Genomic DNA, 18,771 nt, shown 5'->3' on the forward strand with positions numbered 1-18,771 from the left:
GTGCCATGGAATACTACTCGGCAATAAAAATAATTTCTCATACAAGCAACAGCTTGGATGAATCTCCAGAGTATTATGCTGAGTGAAAAAGTCAATCCCACAAGGTTACATACTGTAGAATTCCATGTATACAACATTTTGAAATGCAAAATTCTAGAAATTGAGAACAGATTAGAGTTTGCTAGGGAGGAGGGTGGAGAAGGAGAGAGGTGGGTAACACACAGGATCCTTGGGATGGAACATTCTATATCTTGACTATACCAGTATGAAAATCCTGGTTGTGATATGGTATAGTTTTGCAAGATATTACCATTGGGAGAAGCTGGGTAAAAGGTAGACAGGATCTCTTCGTATTATTTCTTACAACTGCATGTGAATCTACAATTTCTGCAATTATCTCAGAGTAAAAAGTCTAATACAAATAAAATTGATGGCTTAGCTTACTTAATAAGGCATTTATGCTACATCTTGTTAGTCCCCAATGAAATGAAGAACTGAGCCATGTGCCAAAATCTAACAGAACAGACAACATTAGTTTACTTTTGTCAACCATCAACCTATGCATTTGTGAAAGGGATAGAAGATTTAAGTTTTCTAAATGTATTCAATTTAACACTGAATACAAATTAATAAGAATTCAACAAATCTCTGTATTGGTTTTACATGGGACACTTAGAAGGGGACAATATCTTCAAGTTTCTGACATAAGCATGTTGAGTAAGCTATAGGTGCATATAGGAATCCAAGTCTCCACATACTGATTCTCCACTGATATTTATAACAAAGAACTATATTTCCATGAATCTTCCTGAAATATTCTTAAATATTCTGGGAAAGTATTCTTCTGTTTCTGTGAATAGCTATAGCCTGATCCCCATGTTTATTTACAGTGATTGTACAAATCTATGATGGCGACACAGAGAGTATAATTCTGATGTTACTTGCTTCAGTATACCTTGTATATGTTGACTCATTATGAAAGAGTTATTCTTTGGTTGAAATGTATTTCTACAATTTTTCCAGAAAATCTGTATTTCATTTTCAATAATTTAGCCATCAAATTCTGTTCTGAAAATAAAACTTCTCTGGAATAATTTATTGATGCATATTTGATTGCTATAACAGCAATTATAAAACTTGAATTATAACAAAGCTATGGTTTGTCTATGTTATGTGATGCATGTGGAGTGTGAAATCTATTTTCAACACTAGATATGTCTATTTAACCAAAGACTATTTCATTCTTGACATGATTCTCGTGCTCAATTAAATAAAATTATGATATTTATGTGTAGTCCTTTCATATAATATTGCAAATTGACATTACTGGATTTCTAAGAAAATAGATGCTATTAGAATAAATCAGCAGTTAAATTTCCTATAGAAAGGAAAGAATCTGCAGGGGAGCTTTGTTGATGTGATTTTTTAAGGCTCTAAGTACCATGTGCTTAATTGGCAGACTTGAAAATGCTGATGTAGCCACACTTTGGTGTTGCCACTCTTAGAAGTATTTGCCATTTTTAGCATACTTGTTGTTCCCAGACTTCAGGGCTATGAAAAAGCTCCCTTTCACTGCTGAGAAAACATGCCTAAGGAGTCCCACATAGAGTGTGGCAAAAAATGACAAGCGCACAAGAATGATCAATCCTGCAGCTTCCATAGACCACCCACCACTATTCTGGCTTCCCGGAGATATTTTTGTTCTCCATTTAGTAACCAGTTGGCCAATTTACCCACGATTGAAGGCTCTCCAGGACATAGGTCTTTCAGTGGTGGAGTCCAGAAAGTCTGGGCAAACTGAGATGGATTGGTCACCCATCTGCATTGGACCTCAGGCCCCCATACCCTGAGCAAGTCTCCTGCAGTGACCCGCCTCTGAAACTGTGCATTCAGACCTTCAACCACACCCTCTCTCCTTTAGCCTCCTGTCCTGCCAAAACCCTGAGGTTCTTTATTCTCAGCGTCTGACTCCCTTACTCAAGAAGGTGACCACAACATGTAGGATTACATGGAGAACAAGGCCCTGCCCTCAGGAAGTTTATGTTTTGTAAACAATAAGTAAACAAGCAGGTTTTTAAGCCAGGTAATCTGGTAATGTCTGTAGATTCTCTCCAGCACTTCGGCCAGTATCCCCAGTAGCCCCACTGTTTTCTGTTGGAACCACATGTCAAAACCCTGCCCTGGATAAATTCACTGTCCGTCTCTGCAGCCAAGTGTTAACAGGGAAAACCACAAGCACACAATTGGTCACACCTTAGATCCAGGGTCCACATCCTCACCTGGGCCCTCCACGCTGCCCAAATCCCCCTCGGGTGTTTCCCATTCTCTTAAGCAGCTGTCAGACATTTTCACAGTCCAGCCCTGGGAGCCCACACCCTTGTTCCCCTCCCAGAGAACTCTGAACCCTTGCGATGAGCACTCCCTCGCCTCCTTTCAAAATGTCCTATTCCCCTTCCCTTCTCCTCGCCCAACAGCCTCCCCTGCTGCAAGGTTTCCCAGCACTGCTGCGGGATGCAGTCCTGAGCAAGGACAGGCCTTAGCGGGGTAGAAGCCAGCACCACGGAACAGAGCGAGATGAGGGGGAGCTTCCGGTGTTCTTTAAACGTGGCTGGTATGCGGCGTCATGGGAACTAAACCAGGGAAAGAAGGAAGTGAAGTCAAGAGAGGCTGATGCAGGGAGAAGCTGGACTAGCTGTAAGGGGACCCAGTGAAGCAAAGAATAGCTGTCAACCTTAAAAATAAAACTGTCAGTTATTTTACTATCAAAAAATGGGTTTATTCAGAAATAGAGAATGGCAACTCGGAACAAGCAAGCCATGGCAAAATCATAGGCAAACCCACAACACAACACAAAGGACAGGACCGGTCTTTCATAGAGGAGTGGGAGAAATGGGGGGTGGGGGGGGAGGGGGTTTGTTTTAAATGAAATAGTCACAGGTGTAAACTAGGAGTTCAAAGTGCCGTGGCTTTTCATTGGCTGAGTTGTGACAGTCTCTCATCGGCTGGGCTGTTGGAGAGGTGAGGAGAGAACCCTTCCTCCCTCCTCCACCGTGAAGCCCCGGAAGCCGCCGTAGCTAACTCAAGTATCTACGTGCAAGGTAAGTGTTCCTGTTGGGTCTGCAGTTGACAACCAGTGGTAGGGCGTTAGAGCTCCCCCTGCTGGCCTCCTCACGCCATTTTAAATGAGGTTTCCTTTTACCCATTTTCACAGCTGCGGAGCCAACTGTACTTAAGCCAACCCGAGGGAAGACCGAGTCACTATGAATAGGGAGATGTGTGAGCTAGTGCTCTCTAGAGCTGAGCTGTCAGTGAGGACCAAGGCCAGGCTGTGGCTGTGGGAGAGGCAGCTGGGGTGACCAGAAGATGGTGGGTAGGGTGAGCCAGATGCCTTGGACAGTGAATGAACAGTGGGCAGGAGATGGGGAGGTGCCAGCAGAGGGGAGGGAAAGAGGGGCACCTGAGCCCACTGGGGAGTGCCCACCATCTTATTGTCAACGCTTGCCGAGACTAACTTCAAGTGGTGAGCTTTAAAGGAGCGGGGCTGTTTTGTCTTCTTTTAGTAGAGGAGTAATGATGGGTAAAGCACTCCTAACATAGCCTTTGAAACCATTGTTTCTCAGCTTTGTGAATTCGGGAAACGAGTGAATTTCTTGAATCTCAGTTTCTTCATATGCAACGTAGGGAAATTATAAAGTGCCTGGCTCATCATAAGGGTTAAAGAGATGGTGGCATCATGTCTTGTGATTTTCACATTATATATTAGTCATTTATGTGTCAGACTCCTCCTGTGACCTACTTGAGGGGGCTGATTTCACACCGTGCCCTGCTTATGGCTCACGGTAAGTGCTCAACAAATGTTTTGGCAAGAATGGATGAATTATCTGTGGGCTTTGGGCTAGAGCCCCTCCCCAGGTCCCACGGGTACCTTTTACTGACACATTTGCTTTATTCCTTCTCCTGCTGTGACTCACCTCCCTAGCCTTCTTGCCCCTCACTGAAGTCTTGCATCCTCCTGACCACTTCCAGATAAACTGCTGACCCTTTCTGAGCTTCCCACGCTACTTCTGGCTTCCAAACCTGGATTTTCACTACACCCTGGCAAGGAATCGCTGCGCCACCTGGTGGCTATATCTGGGAACTTCAACTTTCTCAGAACCTGGAATCCGGGGAGAAAATCCCAAATTCAGAATGCAGGATCTAGGCCAGAGAGAAACTGTGGCTCTGAGCCACCTATAATGACTGTGGTGTACATACATTCACACCAAACTCTCCCCTTTGAAAACATACACACAAACGTAAATGTTTTCGCCTTACATGATGACAGGTCACAATACTTTATGACATTTTGATAGTGATTTTTAACTAAATATTTAATTATTTCAATTATATTAAATTATTTCTAAAATAATTACTTAATTACAGAAATTCCTGGAATTGAACTCTTGCTACAAGCTAGGCATTTTCCATACTTAAAAAAAAAAAATCTCATTTAGTGTTTGTATCTGTCCTGCAAGGAAGAAAATGCTTCAGTGTTCCATGCGGAAACCTGTACCTCAGCAAGCTCTTCAGATGTGCACACTCCTGGGGACCTATGGGTACTAAAGCCAGGACTGTCTGACTCCAACCTCCTCTCCCTCTTCTCAGTGCTGTACCATTTTTCTGGAAGGACCCAGCCATCTCTATATAGTTTTCCTTCCATTCTCCATCAGGGTGAGTGGCTGTCCACGCTGCTTCCAGCGGATGCAAGGACCATGAATCAGTGGAGCATTTCCTGAGTGCCAGGCCTGCTACAAGCCAAGCCATCGGTAAGGCATACCCTGTTTAGTCATTGCAGCAACCCTGGGAGGTGGGCCCTCGTCTGAGGGCCAAGTGAGAAACCGTGCCCAGAGTCAGGCAGCCAGCAATTGCCGGCACCTCACGTCCATGCCCCGAACCACCACCAGTATCAAATTGTGATCAGTATCAAATTTTTATTTTGATTCAATAATACAAGAACAGCAATGCAAATGTGCCTACAGCCAGGCAGTAGGACCTTTTGCCATGATCCCCACCTCCCTCCCAGCCCTTCCAATGTCTTTGTAGCTAAGTCCCTGCTTTAATCCCTGTTTACTGCAATTATCTAGAGTGTTTGTTTGTCTGCTTGGACACTGATTAACACCTTCTAACAAGAAAGAAATGTGCATGGCACTGATCTCTTACGTTCTCCTGGCATAAAAAACATTTGTTGTCATGATTCACATTTCCCAAGTCATACAATATTTTAATTACTTTAAAGATTGTGCTCTAGATCTCTCCTACATGAATGCCACTTTTTTAATAGATAATTTTGAAAGAATTACGTAGCTGACCTGAGACTGTTTCGGAACTGGGAAACAGTATGACTGTTTGGGGTTTGTTTGTTTTTAAACATGGTAATTATTTTGTTATTGTGTTCATCTGTGGTGTACTACGTTTGGCAAAGTAGCTGGTGATTTTTTTTAAATGTTTGTGTATTTTAAAAGAGGGAGTGCGAGTGGGGTAGGGGCAGAGTGGGACAGAGAGAATCCCAAACAGGCTCTGTGCTGTTAGTGCAGAACCCTATGTGGGGCTCAGACCCACAAACTGTGAGACCATGACCTGAGCCAAAATTGAGAGTGGGATGCTTAACTGACTGAGCCATCCAGGTGCCCCAGCTTTTTAAATGAAGATTCAAACAATCCTCTCTCCAGACACTATGTTAAGAAAGGAAAAACTGCCCTTCCCTGAATCTGGCTGGCACAACAGACACAAAGCCAGTGGCAAAAGTTAACTGTAAACAAACAGTATGACTCCCAAGGTCATGCTACAGCTGTCAAATGTCATAACAAAGCCCTTTTGAATGACTTATGCCTTCTTGATGAGAAGCCTTACTCTAAAATCAGCGGCTGTCAGAAATTTTGCTGTTTAAAGTCAGATCAGTGAGAATGAAAAATCCCACTTTTGCCCAGATCTATGTCTTTAACGTAGAGAAACACCTTCCATTTTAACTCAAATTCAGTCTCTAGAAAAGCACTTTCTAGACAAGACATTATATAGCTATTTTAATTTGCTAATTTCCAAGAAACAAAGCCCTGAGTCTGATTTGCAGTTTAGACCCAAGACCAACCCCTTACACAGCCCTGTTTGCCCTGAGGCTATCCAAACATTGCTTCATTTAAGTTGTACCTAGATTCCCTTCCCCCATATTACGTAAAAACCTTATCTCTTTGTTTGGTGAAATGCCCCAGGGCTCTGCTGGTAGCAGTCTCTATTTCCTTGAGCCAATAAACCTGACTTTGTCAGACTTGAGGTTTGTGGGGATAGCTGTTGGCTGAGCAAGTGAACCAGCTAGGACCGCATCCACAGACCCTAATGCTCCTGCCTCACAATAGGGAGCAAACCCCCAACCCCCCGCCCCCCCATCCCCCCACCCCCTGCTTCCAAACCACCCCCCCCCCACTTCCAAACCATCAGGAAAGCTGAATTATCACTCAAGAGTTGTTTGAAGGGCATAAAACAGATCAAAAGGGTAGAATGGACTAGAAGGGGTTATTCATCTAGGTTGAGAGACAGGCAAACAAGATCATCTTTATTCCCCAACAGAGAATGCAGCCAAGTTATTCTTATAATCCAGATTTAGTGGCTCTCTCCCTAGAAGATGGTGATGAGTAAATGCTTAATATCACTGAGGAGGCTGTATTCCAAGGCATCGTTCTGTAAGCCATGAGACATTCTGTCTCCAACAATTTATTAAGTGTTGATTTTTTTAATCTTATTTTAAGTTTATTAATTTTGAGCTAGAGTGTGTGCAAGTTGAGGAGGGGCAGAGAGAGAAAGGGAGAAAGAATCCCAAGCAGGCTCCTCACCATCAGCACGGAGCCCAGTGGGGGGGGGGGGGGGGCGCTAGATACCACAAACTGTGAGATCATGATCTGAGCCAAAGTTGGACACTTAATCAACTGAGCCACCCAGGCACCCGATTAAGTATTGATTGAATTATAGCCACCCAGTAAGTTTTGAGATGCCCTAACATGACAACCAATAATTTCCATATCATCTGGTTAGTTGATTTAGATTGTATCACAATGTTTTGGTTATCTATTGTGGTGTAACAAATTACCCCCAAACTCAGCAGTTGAACACAACACATATTTATCATGTCACATAGTTTCTGAGGTCAGGAATTCTCATTATGCACTTTGCTAGAATTCTTAGGGAAGTTAAATCCAGTTGGTACTATTCCTGTTTGAATGAAGATACCTGTTTGAATGAAGATACCTATAGGACTGAAGATTCCTATTTGAATGAAGATACCTATTTAAATTAAGTTAGGGGCACCTGGGTGGCTCAGTCGGTTAAGCGTCCGACTTTGGCTCAGGTCATGATCTCACTGTTCGTGGGTTCGAGCCCTACATTGGGCTCTGTGCTGACAGCTGGGAGCCTGGAGCCTGCTTCGGATTCTGTGTCTCCCTCTCTCTCTGCCCCTCCCCTGTTCATGCTCTGTCTGTCTGTCTGTCTCTCTCTCTCAAAAAAAAAAATTAAATTAACATTTAAAAATAAATAAATAAAGTTAATATGAATGCAACCTGTGAAAGCCTTTGTTGTTGTGTTTGTATACTCATACACACAGTCAGCATACTCACTTTCCTCAGGTCTGGAATACAAATACTGTTTGAGTTAGGATGTATTACCCATGGATGTTGTACAGCTCAAAAGTTGAGCAAGTTAGGGCACCTGGCTGGCTCAGTCGGTGGAGCAGGTAAACTTTGATCTCAGGATTGTGAGTTGGAGTCCCACAGTGGGTGTGGAGATTACTTAAAAATAAAATCTTTAAAAAAGAAAGCAAAAAACTAGAGCACCTTTATGACAACATCAAAATATTTTAGGAAAACTTAATATGTATTCTTTTTGTAGCTGAGTTAGTATGCCCGTTCATATTTATGGATGCAACTGTTATGTTTAGTCTCTGTCATATTTTATAATATATATTTTATTTACTCTACTTCTTTTCCTAGAGATTGCACATTCTTTATTCTTATTTATTAAAACATTTTTGGTATTTAGGAAAGTTCATGTTTTTCTTCTTGTGGTTACCTTTGAACTTACACCTTTTGTTTTCTGCAGTATCTAATCGGCTGTTAATTCCAGTGTGTTGTTCATCTCTAGAGTTTCCATTTGTGTCCTTTTTATATCTTTCTTATCTCTACTTACCACAGTCAATCTTTTCCATCTTGAACATAATAAGCAGAGTTATATTAACTGTGTGCTTTGTCTACAGATTTAATCATCTTGTCATTTCTGGGCCTGATTCTGTTGATCTGCTTTTCTCCTCACCAGCCTCTTTTTTACTGAATATTGTACCTTGTTTGGGGTGCTAGATGTTTTTGTATTCCTATAAATATCATTGAACGTTGTTCTGAGATGAAGTTATTTAGAAACAGTTTGATCCTTTCAATTTTGTTTTTTAGGTTGGTTAGGTAGGATCAGAGCAACCTTTAGTCTGTGACTAATGTGACTCCATTACTGAAACAATAAGTTTCTGAGTACTCACTGTCCATGAGTTGGGAAGCTTGCCACTCCAGCCCATGAGCACAGGAACAATTCTTAGCCCTCTGTGAGCTTCCAGTATTGTTCCCTTTAATCTAAAAGGCTGATTCTTTCCACAGCCTTGAGTAGTTTCCTCATACACATGCACTGATCAATACTTAGATGAAGACTAGAAACAGACCCTTGGCAGATCTCTGGCACTGTGTGTGTGTGTGTGTGTGTGTGTGTGTGTGTGTGTGCACGCGCGTGTGCGCACGCGTGCGCGCACGCGTGCCGCTCTCTCCTGTCTGGCACTTTCCTCTGCACACTCCAGCCATCTTGGCCTCCCAGGACTCCTGATCCCATTTCCTCAATTCAGGAAACCACTGGGCTCTAGCTGGACTCACTCACAACACGGAGATTCTCTCCAGACAACAAGGTGGGCACTCACACGTCTCACATTGAGTGATTCCTCAGGAATCACTTTTCTCCAAAATCTGATGTGCCAGGTCTAAAAACCATGACTTCACACATTTTGTCTTTGTCTTAGTCATTTCAAGTGGGAGACTAAATCCAATCCCTGTTACTCCATCATGCTAGAAGCAGAAGTCCCTTGTAATTTTTTAATGCCTTTGCTCCCCTCTTTTCTCTTCTATTTTTTTTTTTTTATTTCATAACTGGATGTTTGGGCCTCTTAATGCCGGTCACCTATCTCCCCTATCTTCCCACCCATCTCCTCTCTGGTGACCACCAGTTTGTTCTCTGTATTTAAGAGTCTTTTACTGTTTGTTTGCTTGCTTTGTTTTATTTTTTAGGTTGTACATATAAGTGGAATCATGGTATTTTTCTTTCTCTGACTGACTTATTTCATTTAGCATAATGCCATCCAGGTTCATCCATGTTGTTGCAAATGGCAAGATCTCACTCTTTTTATGGGTGAGTAATATTCTACTGTGTGTGTGTATGACATATATATATTGCATACCACATCTTTTTTATCCATTTATCTATTGATGGATACTTGGTTGCTTCCGTAATCTGGCTATTGTAAATAATGCCACAGTGGACATAGGGATGCATGTACCTTTTTGAATTAGTGTTTTCATTTTCTTTGGGTAATACCCAATAGTGGAATAACTGGATTGTGTGGTATTTCTATTTTTAATGTTAAGGTACCTCCATACTGTTTTCCACAGTGGCTGCTGCACCAGTTTGCGTTCCCTCCAAAAGCACATAGGGTTCCTTTTCCTCCACATCCTCAGCAACACCTGTTATTTGTCTTTTTGATATTAGCCATTCCGACAGGTATAGGGTGATATCTTATTACGTTTTTGATCTGCATGTGCTTGATGATGAATGATGTCGAACATCTTTTCATGTGTGTCTTGGCCATCTGTATGTCTTCTTTGGAAAAATGTCAATTCAACCCCTCTGCCCATTTTTAATTGGATTGTTTGGTTTTTTGTTTGTTTGGTTTGGTTTGAGTTGTACAAATTCTTGATATATTTTGGATATTAACCTCTTATTGGTTACATCATTTACAAATATTTTCTCACATTCAGTAGGTTGTCTTTATGTTTTGTCCATAGTTTCCTTTGCTGTGCCAAAGTTTTTTATTTTGGTGAAGTCCCAATACTTTATTGTTGCTTTTGTTACCATTGCCTGAAGAGACACATCCATAAATATGTTGCTAAAGCCAATGTCCAAGATATTACTCCCTGTGTTTTGTTTTAGGAGTTTTATGGTTTCAGGCCTCACATGTAGGCATCTCCTTTATTTTCTTATTTAATTTTTATGATCTGGTTCATTTTTAAATTGGTATCCTTTAAAGCCCTCTTATTGTCTACAATAACCAATAAGCTTATTAAGTTTTCCACTTTCATACTCCCTTCTCCCATATTTTAGTTTTCTTCTTTCAATTTTATCATAATATATAACATCTGTACATTGGTCTTCTACATTTGTCCCCACTTCTAAAAAAATTTTTCAGTTTATTTATTTAGAGAGAGAGAGGAAGAGAGCAGGGGAGGGGCAGAGATACAGAAGGAGAGAAAATCCCAAGCAGGCTCTATACCATCAGCATGGAGCCTGACATGGGGTTCGAACTCACGAACCATGAGATCATGATCTGAGCCAAAACCAAGAGTTGAGCACTTAACCAACAGAGCCCCCCAGGTGCCTCTGTCCCCACTTTTGTTTTAATCTTAGAGGTATATTTATATATTTCAAAATACTCACCATCAGTCTGTTTGAAGTTTTCCAAGTCATCATTTGGTTATATAATACTCATCCTGTAGTAAATCCTCAAAGAAGTTGATAGATGCAGATTTCCCTATGTTATTATATGTCTAAAATTACTTTTCTTTAGCCTTGATATTTGAAGGACAACTTGGCTGGGTATAAAACCCTTGGATCACGCTTTCTTTCCTTGTTTTCTTTCTTTCTTTTTTTTTTTTTTTTTTTTTTTTTTTTTTTTTGATGGTGTGTGTTGTTGCTTTCTTGGTATGTAGACTGAAAAGTTTGATGCCAGACTAATTTTTTTGCTGCCAGACTAATTCTCTTTCTTTTGTAATTTATTTGATAAATTTGCCTGCAAGCCTTTAGGATTTTTTTTCTTTGAAATCTAATAGTTTTTTGTTTGTTTACTTGTTTATTTATTTATTTTGAGAGAGACAGAGACAGTGCAAGTGGGGAGGGGCAGAGAGAGAGAGAGAGAGCAAGCAGGCTCCCAAGCAGGCTCCCAAGCAGGCTCCACACTCTCAGTGCAGAGCCCAATGCAGGACTTGAACCTATGAAACTGTAAGATCATGACCTGAGCTGAAACCAAGAGTCTGATGCTTAACTGACTCAGCCACCCAGGTGTCCTGAAATCTAATAGTTTTAATAGGCAGTGTCTCAGAATTGGTATCTCTGGGGTAATTTCCCCAGTACCCAGTAAGACCCTTTACTGGATAGGTCTTTTCTCATTTCTTCCTGCCATTCTGGCCAGTCATCAAATAAATACTAAAATCCTACAACTAACCAGATAGTTACATTCTTGGTTCAGAAAAGATCAACACTTTGAATTAAAATATCAATTTGAATGCTATGCACTAAAATATATGTTTTTTTAATGTTTATTTTTTTGAGAGAGAGAGTGTATAAGCATGAGCAGGGGAGAGGTAGAGAGAGAGGGGGGGAGAGAGAGAATCCCAAATAGGCTCTGTGCTCTCAGTGCAGAGCCCAACACAGGGCTCCAACCTGCAATCCGTGAGATCATAACCTGAGCCTAAATCAAGACACTTAACCAACTGAGCCATCCAGGCATTCTTAAAACATAAGTTCTAACTAGAAACCTAAATATTGTGTGGAGAAACAGACTGTACAACAAATATCATAAAAGTAAAAAAAAAAAATTTGTTCACTTTCCAGTATGCTTTGTAAAAGTTATGGAAAACTGGTTTCTTTATGACAACAAAATCAAATTGAAGTTAGTTCAACTTATCTAACATCATTTGAGATGTTGCTGGACACTATGTTAATGTTTTTCAGTTGTTAATTATGAAGTAATGCAACATGTAAGCAAATATAACAGGCATTCATTTAGGTAACAGCCACCTAGACTTAAAGGATGTTGACATTTTGCTTCATATTTCTCTGTTTTTAAAATTTTTTTATGTTTATTTATTTAGTTTTTGAGGGAGAAAGAGAGAGAGAGCAAGCCAGGGAGGGGCAGAGAGACAGGGAGAGAGAGAATCCTAAGCAGACTCCACACTGTCAGTGCAGAGCCTGATGAAGGGTTCAGACTCACAAACTGTGAGATCATGACCTGAGCCGAAATCAAGAGTCAGACGCTTAACTGACTGAGCACCCCAGGTGCCCTAGATTTCTTAAAGAAATAAAGTCATACCCCCTAATCCTTCTTTCTTCCTTTCCCCGTAGTCACCGCTATCCAGCAGATGGCAAGTTTATCATCCCATGCTTATTTTCACACTTACACAGACTATGTGTTCCTCCCCACAATATATAGTATTGTTTTATGTGCTTTAAAAATTAATATACTTGGAATATTGTTGTCAGTGTCCTTCTGCAACATTATATATTTATGATTTATCCTTATTGGTGGTAGGTAGACTAATGGCCCTCCTATGGTTTCCACATCTTAATCCCCAGAATCTGTGAATGGATTGGCAAAAGGAACTTTGTCTTTGTGATTGAGTTAAAGATCTTGAGATAGGAGATTATTCTGGAATATCTGGGTGGGCCTGACATAATCACAAGAGTCTTTCTAAGTGAAAGAAGGAAGCAAGAGAGTCTGAGTCTGAGTAATGCAATGTGAGAAAGACTTAACTAGCTACTTCTGGCTTGGGAAATGGAAGGGGCCATGAGCCAAGAAATGCAAGAAGCTTCTAGAAGCTGGAAAAGGCAAAGAAAATGGATTCTCCCCTAAAGCCTCCTCAAAGGAATGTAGCTGTGCTGACACCATGATTTAAATTCATTGAGAACCATTTTAGACTTCTGACCGCCAAAACTTTAGGACAATAAATTTGTGTTGTTTTGTATTTTTTTAAGTTTATTTTTTTATTTGGAGAGAGAGAGAGAGCCAACCACGTGTGTGTGTGCACATGAGAGCTGGGGAGGGACAGAGAGAGAAGGAGAGAGAGAATCCCAAGCAGGCCCAGTGTTGTCAGTGCAGAGCCTAACATGGGATCCGATCCCACGAACGATAAGATCATGACCTGCACTGAAATCAAGAGTCTGACGCTTAACCTACTGAACCACCAAGGCACCCACAATTTATGTTGTTTTAAGGCACTAACTATGTGATAATTTGTTACAACAGCCATAAGAAACTAATGTAGTACATATTCATGACAAATTAGTTCCTATAAAAAAAATGAGTAAAATGTAAAGAAGACCCAATTAATAAGAACAAAAACTCAGTTCACAAAAATTAATTGGATCTTGATCATTCTATTAAATGAGGTGAACTTATCTTAGTTTTTTAAAAAATAATAATGCTAATTGATTTTTATTTGTTATGCCAGAATAATATCCCAGTTATAAAAATGGGGAGAAGAGAGAGAGTCTGATGTAGTCCCTACACACATAAAACAAAAAAGGTTTTCTTTTTTTTCTTTTCTTTTAATTTTAGTTTTTATTTTTTAAAATTTATATCCAAATTAGTTAGTATATAGTGAAACAATGATTTCAGGAGTAGATTCCTTAATGCCCCTTACCCATTTAGCCCATCCCCCCTCCCACAACTCCTCTAGTAACCCTCTGTTTCTTCTCCATATTTAAGAGTCTCATGTCTTGTCCCCCTCCCTGTTTTTATATTATTTTTGCTTCCCTTCCCTTGTGTTCATCTGTTCTGTGTCTTAAAGTCCTCATATGAGTGAAGTCATATATTTGTCTTTCTCCGACTAATTTCACTTAGCATAATACCTTCCAGTTCCATCCATGTAGTTGCAAATGGCAAGATTTCATTCTTTTTCATTGCCGAGTAATACTCCATTGTATATATATACACCACCTCTTCTTTATCCATTCATCCATCGATGGACATTTGGGCTCTTTCCAAACTTTGGCTATTGTTGATAGTGCTGCTATAAACATGGGAAGCATGTGTCCCTTCAAAACAGCACACCTATATCCCATGGATGAATGCCTAGTAGTGCAATTGCTGGGTTGTAGGGTAGTTCTACTTTTCGTTTTTTGAGGAACCTCCATACTGTTTTCCAGAGTGGCTGCACCAGCTTGCATTCCCACCAACAATGCAAAAGAGATCCTCTTTCTCCACATCCTCGCCAACATCTGTTGTTGCCTGAGTTGTTAATGTTAGCCATTCTGACCGGTGTGAGGGGGTATCTCATTGTGGTTTTGACTTGTATTTCCCTGATAATGAGTGATGTTGAGCACTTTTTCATGTGTCGGTTGACTATCTGGATGTCTTCCTTAAAGAAGTGTCTATTCATGTCTTTTGCCCATTTCTTCACTGAATTATTTGGTTTTTGGGTGTTGAGTTTGATAAGTTCTTTATAGATTTTGGATACGAACCCTTTATCTGATATGTCGTTTGCAAATATCTTCTCCCGTTCTATCAGTTGCCTTTTAAGTTTTGCTGATTGTTTCCTTTGCTGTGCAGAAGCTTTTTATTTTGATGAGGTCCCAATAGTTCATTTTTCCTTTTGTTGCCCTTGCCTCCAGAGACGTGTTGAGTAAGAAGTTGCTGTGACCAAGGTCAAAGAGGTTTTTGCCTGTTTTCTCCTCAGGAATTTTGATGGCTTCCTGTCTTACATTGAGGTCTTTCATCCATTTTGAGTTTATTTTTGTGTATAGTGTAAGAAAGTGGTCCAGGTTCATTGTTCTACATGTCGCTGTCCAGTTTTCCCAGCACCACTTGCTGAAGAGACTGTCTTTATTCCACTGGATATTCTTTCCTGCTTTCTCAAAGATTAGTTGGCCATACGTTTGTGGGTCCATTTCTGGGTTCTCTGTTGTGTTCCATTGATCTGAGTGTTCCTGTGCCAGTACCATACTGTCTTGATGATTACAGCTTTGTAATACAGCTTGAAGTCCAGGATTGTGATGCCTCCTGCTTCGGTTTTCTTTTTCAAGATTGCTTTGGCTATTCGGGGTCTTTTCTGGTTCCATACAAATTTTAGAACTATTTTTTCTAGCTCTGTGAAGAATGCTGGTGTTACTTTGATAGGGATTGCATTGAATATGTAGATTGCTTTGGGTAGTATCGACATTTTAACAATAGTTGTTCTTCCTATTCATGAGCATGGAATCTTTTTCCTTTTTTTTGTGTGTGTCTTCTTCAATTTCTTTCATAAGCTTTCTATAGTTTTCAGTGTATAGATTTTTCATCTCTTTGGTTAGATTTATTCCTAGGTATTTTATGGTTTTTTGTGCAACTGTAAATGGGATCGATTCCTTGATTTCTCTTTCTGTCACTTCATTGTTGGTGTATAGGAATGCTATCGATTTCTGTGCATTGGTTTTATATCCTGCAACTTTGTTGAATTCATGAATCAATTCTAGCAGTTTTTTGGTGGAATCTTTTGGGTTTTCCATATAAAGTATCATGTCATCTGCGAAGAACGAGGGGCAAAAAAAAGGTTTTTTTAAGGGGCACCTGTGTGACTCAGTCAGTTGAGCATCTGACTTCAGCTCAGGTTATGATCTCATGGTTCATGAGTTCAAGCCCCACATTCAGATCACTGCTGTCAGCACAGAGCCCACTTCAGATCTTCTTTCCTCCTCTCTCTGACCCTCCCCTGCTTGTACTCTCTCAAAAATAAATTTAAAAAAAAGAGGTTCTCTTAATATAAATTGGCATAACTATTAAGGAAATGGGATTCTGGAAAAAATAAATTTAAGTATAATAGATTTTGAAATTAGGGATCTAAATTAAAGATATAATAGGGGCACCTGGGTGGCTCAGCTGATTAAGGATCCAACTTCAACTCAGGTCATGATCTCACGGGTTCGTGAATTTGAGCCCCACATCAGGCTCTCTGCTGTTAGCACAGACCCACTTTGGATCCTCTGTCCCCCTCTCTCTCTGCCCCTCCCTCTGGTTATGCTCTTTCTCAAAAATAAAAAATAAATGTTAAAAAAAGATAAAATATAATAAACAAAGATAGATCTGTCTACACATGTAAGGTTAAAATTGCCAAACAAATTTAGAATGATGGTCCTCATGATGTGATATCAGAAAAATCCTCAGCAACATATGAAGAAGAGCAATGATAATTCTGTTAGACATTATTTTCCTGCAGAGCCTCTGTATAGCTTTAGTTTGGAAAAAGAAAGAATCTGCTATGTATAGAGGCAGGAACTGTGAAAACTAAAATTAATAAATAACAAGGTTCAGAACTATTTGAATTCACATCATAATGTTTCATTATAACTATCTTAACAAATTCCCACAGTTTTTTTTCCAGAATTCCTTTTTGATGATTTCATACAAATTCATACAAATTTAAAATTGTTGATTTTTCTGGGGTACCTGGGTGGCTCATTTGGTTAAGCATCCGACTCTTGGTTTCAGGTCAGGTCATGATCTTGGGGTTTCATGGGTTTGAGCCCTGTATCAGGCTCTGCTCTGGCAGCATGGAACCTGCTTGGGATTCTCACTCACTCTCTCTCTCCCCCTCCCCCACTTGTGCTGTCTCTGTCTTTCTCAAAGTAAATAAATAAATAAACTAAAAAAAATTGGTGATTTTTCTGAGTATGCATAAGAAAGTAACCTGAGAGTTCTGTATATTTTTCACTATTGATTATTTTGAGCCTTTTGGAATAGTTGGGTTAAATAGCCAGTACAATAAGTCCTCCACATCTTACTCTACTTACTAAGTGATCGAAAATCATGAGTTTTACTGAAAACAAAAAACTACCCAAGATCTAAGACCTATAAAATAGCTCTAAGCTTAGGGATTAGCTGAAGGAGGGAATGAGAAACTTTTAAAATGTCTTTGCATCTAGGTGAAATTATAGCCAAATAAGTTTTTCAATGTGAAAAAGATACATTAAAAGTTTTCCATTTAATCAGAATTCACATAATGTAGAATTAGCCATTGTAAAGTATACAATGCAGTAGTATTTAGTACATTCACATTATTGTACAACCAGAACACTATGTTTTAAATGTATTTGCACAAACCTTTAAGACACAGAATTTTTCACCAAGTGTTAATACATGATTTCTACAAAGACTGCAATCATTGTAGCTAAAAGAGCTCAAATATCAAATAGCTATCAAACAATGACAACACTTTGTCTTTTCTGATGCCAACAAATTTGTCCAAATCCCTTCAGCTAAAAAGTCAACAGAGATCAAAGGGGCTCCTAATGTTACTGCTGAGAAAAAAATGTGTGCTCTCTTCACACATTTTAATAAATCAGTAATGCCCAATGACTTACCTGGTGGATAATGTCTCACAGGCTTTTCAGGAGAGAACAGTCATAATTTCCAGAGTAAATTTGATAGGTATTCGTGACATTAGTGATAATAATCCCACACAGATGTTTGTCCTTTTTAGTCCTATGTGATTCGGTCTTGCAGTTTTTCGCTCAATTAGCAACTTCAAATAGAAGACCCAAGTATTTGGTTTCTTATTCGCCAGTTAATTTCAACATAGACACTCTTGAATACTCACAGGATTTCACCTCTTGAAGGAGCAGTTCCTCCCCTTCTCCCACCTTGGGATCTGCCATGAGTGCCTTCTGTTGGCAGAAGGTAATAGGAAGTCAGCTGGCAAGGGAGCGTGGGACTCCAAGAGAGTTTGTACACTCCCAGCCCTAACATTACAGAACCAGTTAGAAAAGAGACATTGCAGATGTAAGAGACAATTGGTCAATAACCAGCACAGTCTACCCCTGGATAGCTGATCCGTTTGGGAATGATGCCATGTTGGGGACTGAGCACTGACATCTGTTTGTGGCAGGGCCAGCACACAGTAGCCATAGTAGCAGCACCAGTCTTGTGAAAGGAAGCATAAGTTGTTGAATCCATGCATTACCCACATCCCCACCTGCACTGGGCAGGGGTGATGGAAAAAAGAGGCTAAATGACATGCACAGAATAGGGCATGTCATTCTTCTGATTATTACGGTCTTCCTCTGCTCCTTGGTGTACATGCACATGGGGTATTGAATATTTTCCCAATTTTTGCCCATTCCAAGATGTCGATGCACATTCCCCCTTCTCAGGCCTCCTTGTTATCTGTCTTATTTTCCAGATCCCTGGCTATCTAGCCAAAAAAAACCATTAATACAGACCATCTCTTTGGTTGTCTCTCCATGTGGGCAGTCTTGCCCAGGATTTGCCTTCCGTATTGTCAAAAGACACCCTCCTGGGGGAAACCACAATGTTGCAGCTGTCCACTTCCGGCTGATAGCAGCGTATCATAAACTAAGCTTAAGTTTTTCCTCAGTGACTTGGTCATAGAAAACTCCCCATTAGAACTGGATTATGTGGGCTGTAACCTTCCATCTCAGAACCCTTAAAGCCTTTCTTATCTAGATCCTGGTAAAAATAAATGATACCCATTTTTCATCTAAGTACTTAAAACATTGGATTCAGTTATTGGTTCTACTTGAAAGAAGAAATGAGAAATGAAGCAGTTGCAGAAATCATATCTTCACAGCAGCTGAACAAAGAGAACTAATTCAGGAATTTCCTCAAAACACCTAGAGCCTACTGGAGAAATCATGAGAACCCAAACTGAGCTTCAAGAAAGCTAAAAGACCACAGAA

The 18,771-nt window shown here is 40.1% G+C and overlaps 1 long non-coding RNA gene across 1 annotated transcript; it reads left to right on the forward strand.

Moving 5' to 3' along the window:
- Positions 1 to 3,203: 3,203 nt before the first annotated feature.
- LOC122215012 lies at positions 3,204 to 18,418 on the forward strand. Its single transcript, XR_006200192.1, has 4 exons — positions 3,204 to 3,366; positions 3,779 to 3,839; positions 4,710 to 4,805; positions 18,255 to 18,418. It is a non-coding gene; the product is annotated as an uncharacterized LOC122215012 (long non-coding RNA).
- The last annotated feature ends 353 nt before the right edge of the window (positions 18,419 to 18,771 follow it).

Source organism: Panthera leo, chromosome A3 (assembly GCF_018350215.1).
Source record: "Panthera leo isolate Ple1 chromosome A3, P.leo_Ple1_pat1.1, whole genome shotgun sequence".
NCBI lineage: Eukaryota > Metazoa > Chordata > Mammalia > Carnivora > Felidae > Panthera > Panthera leo.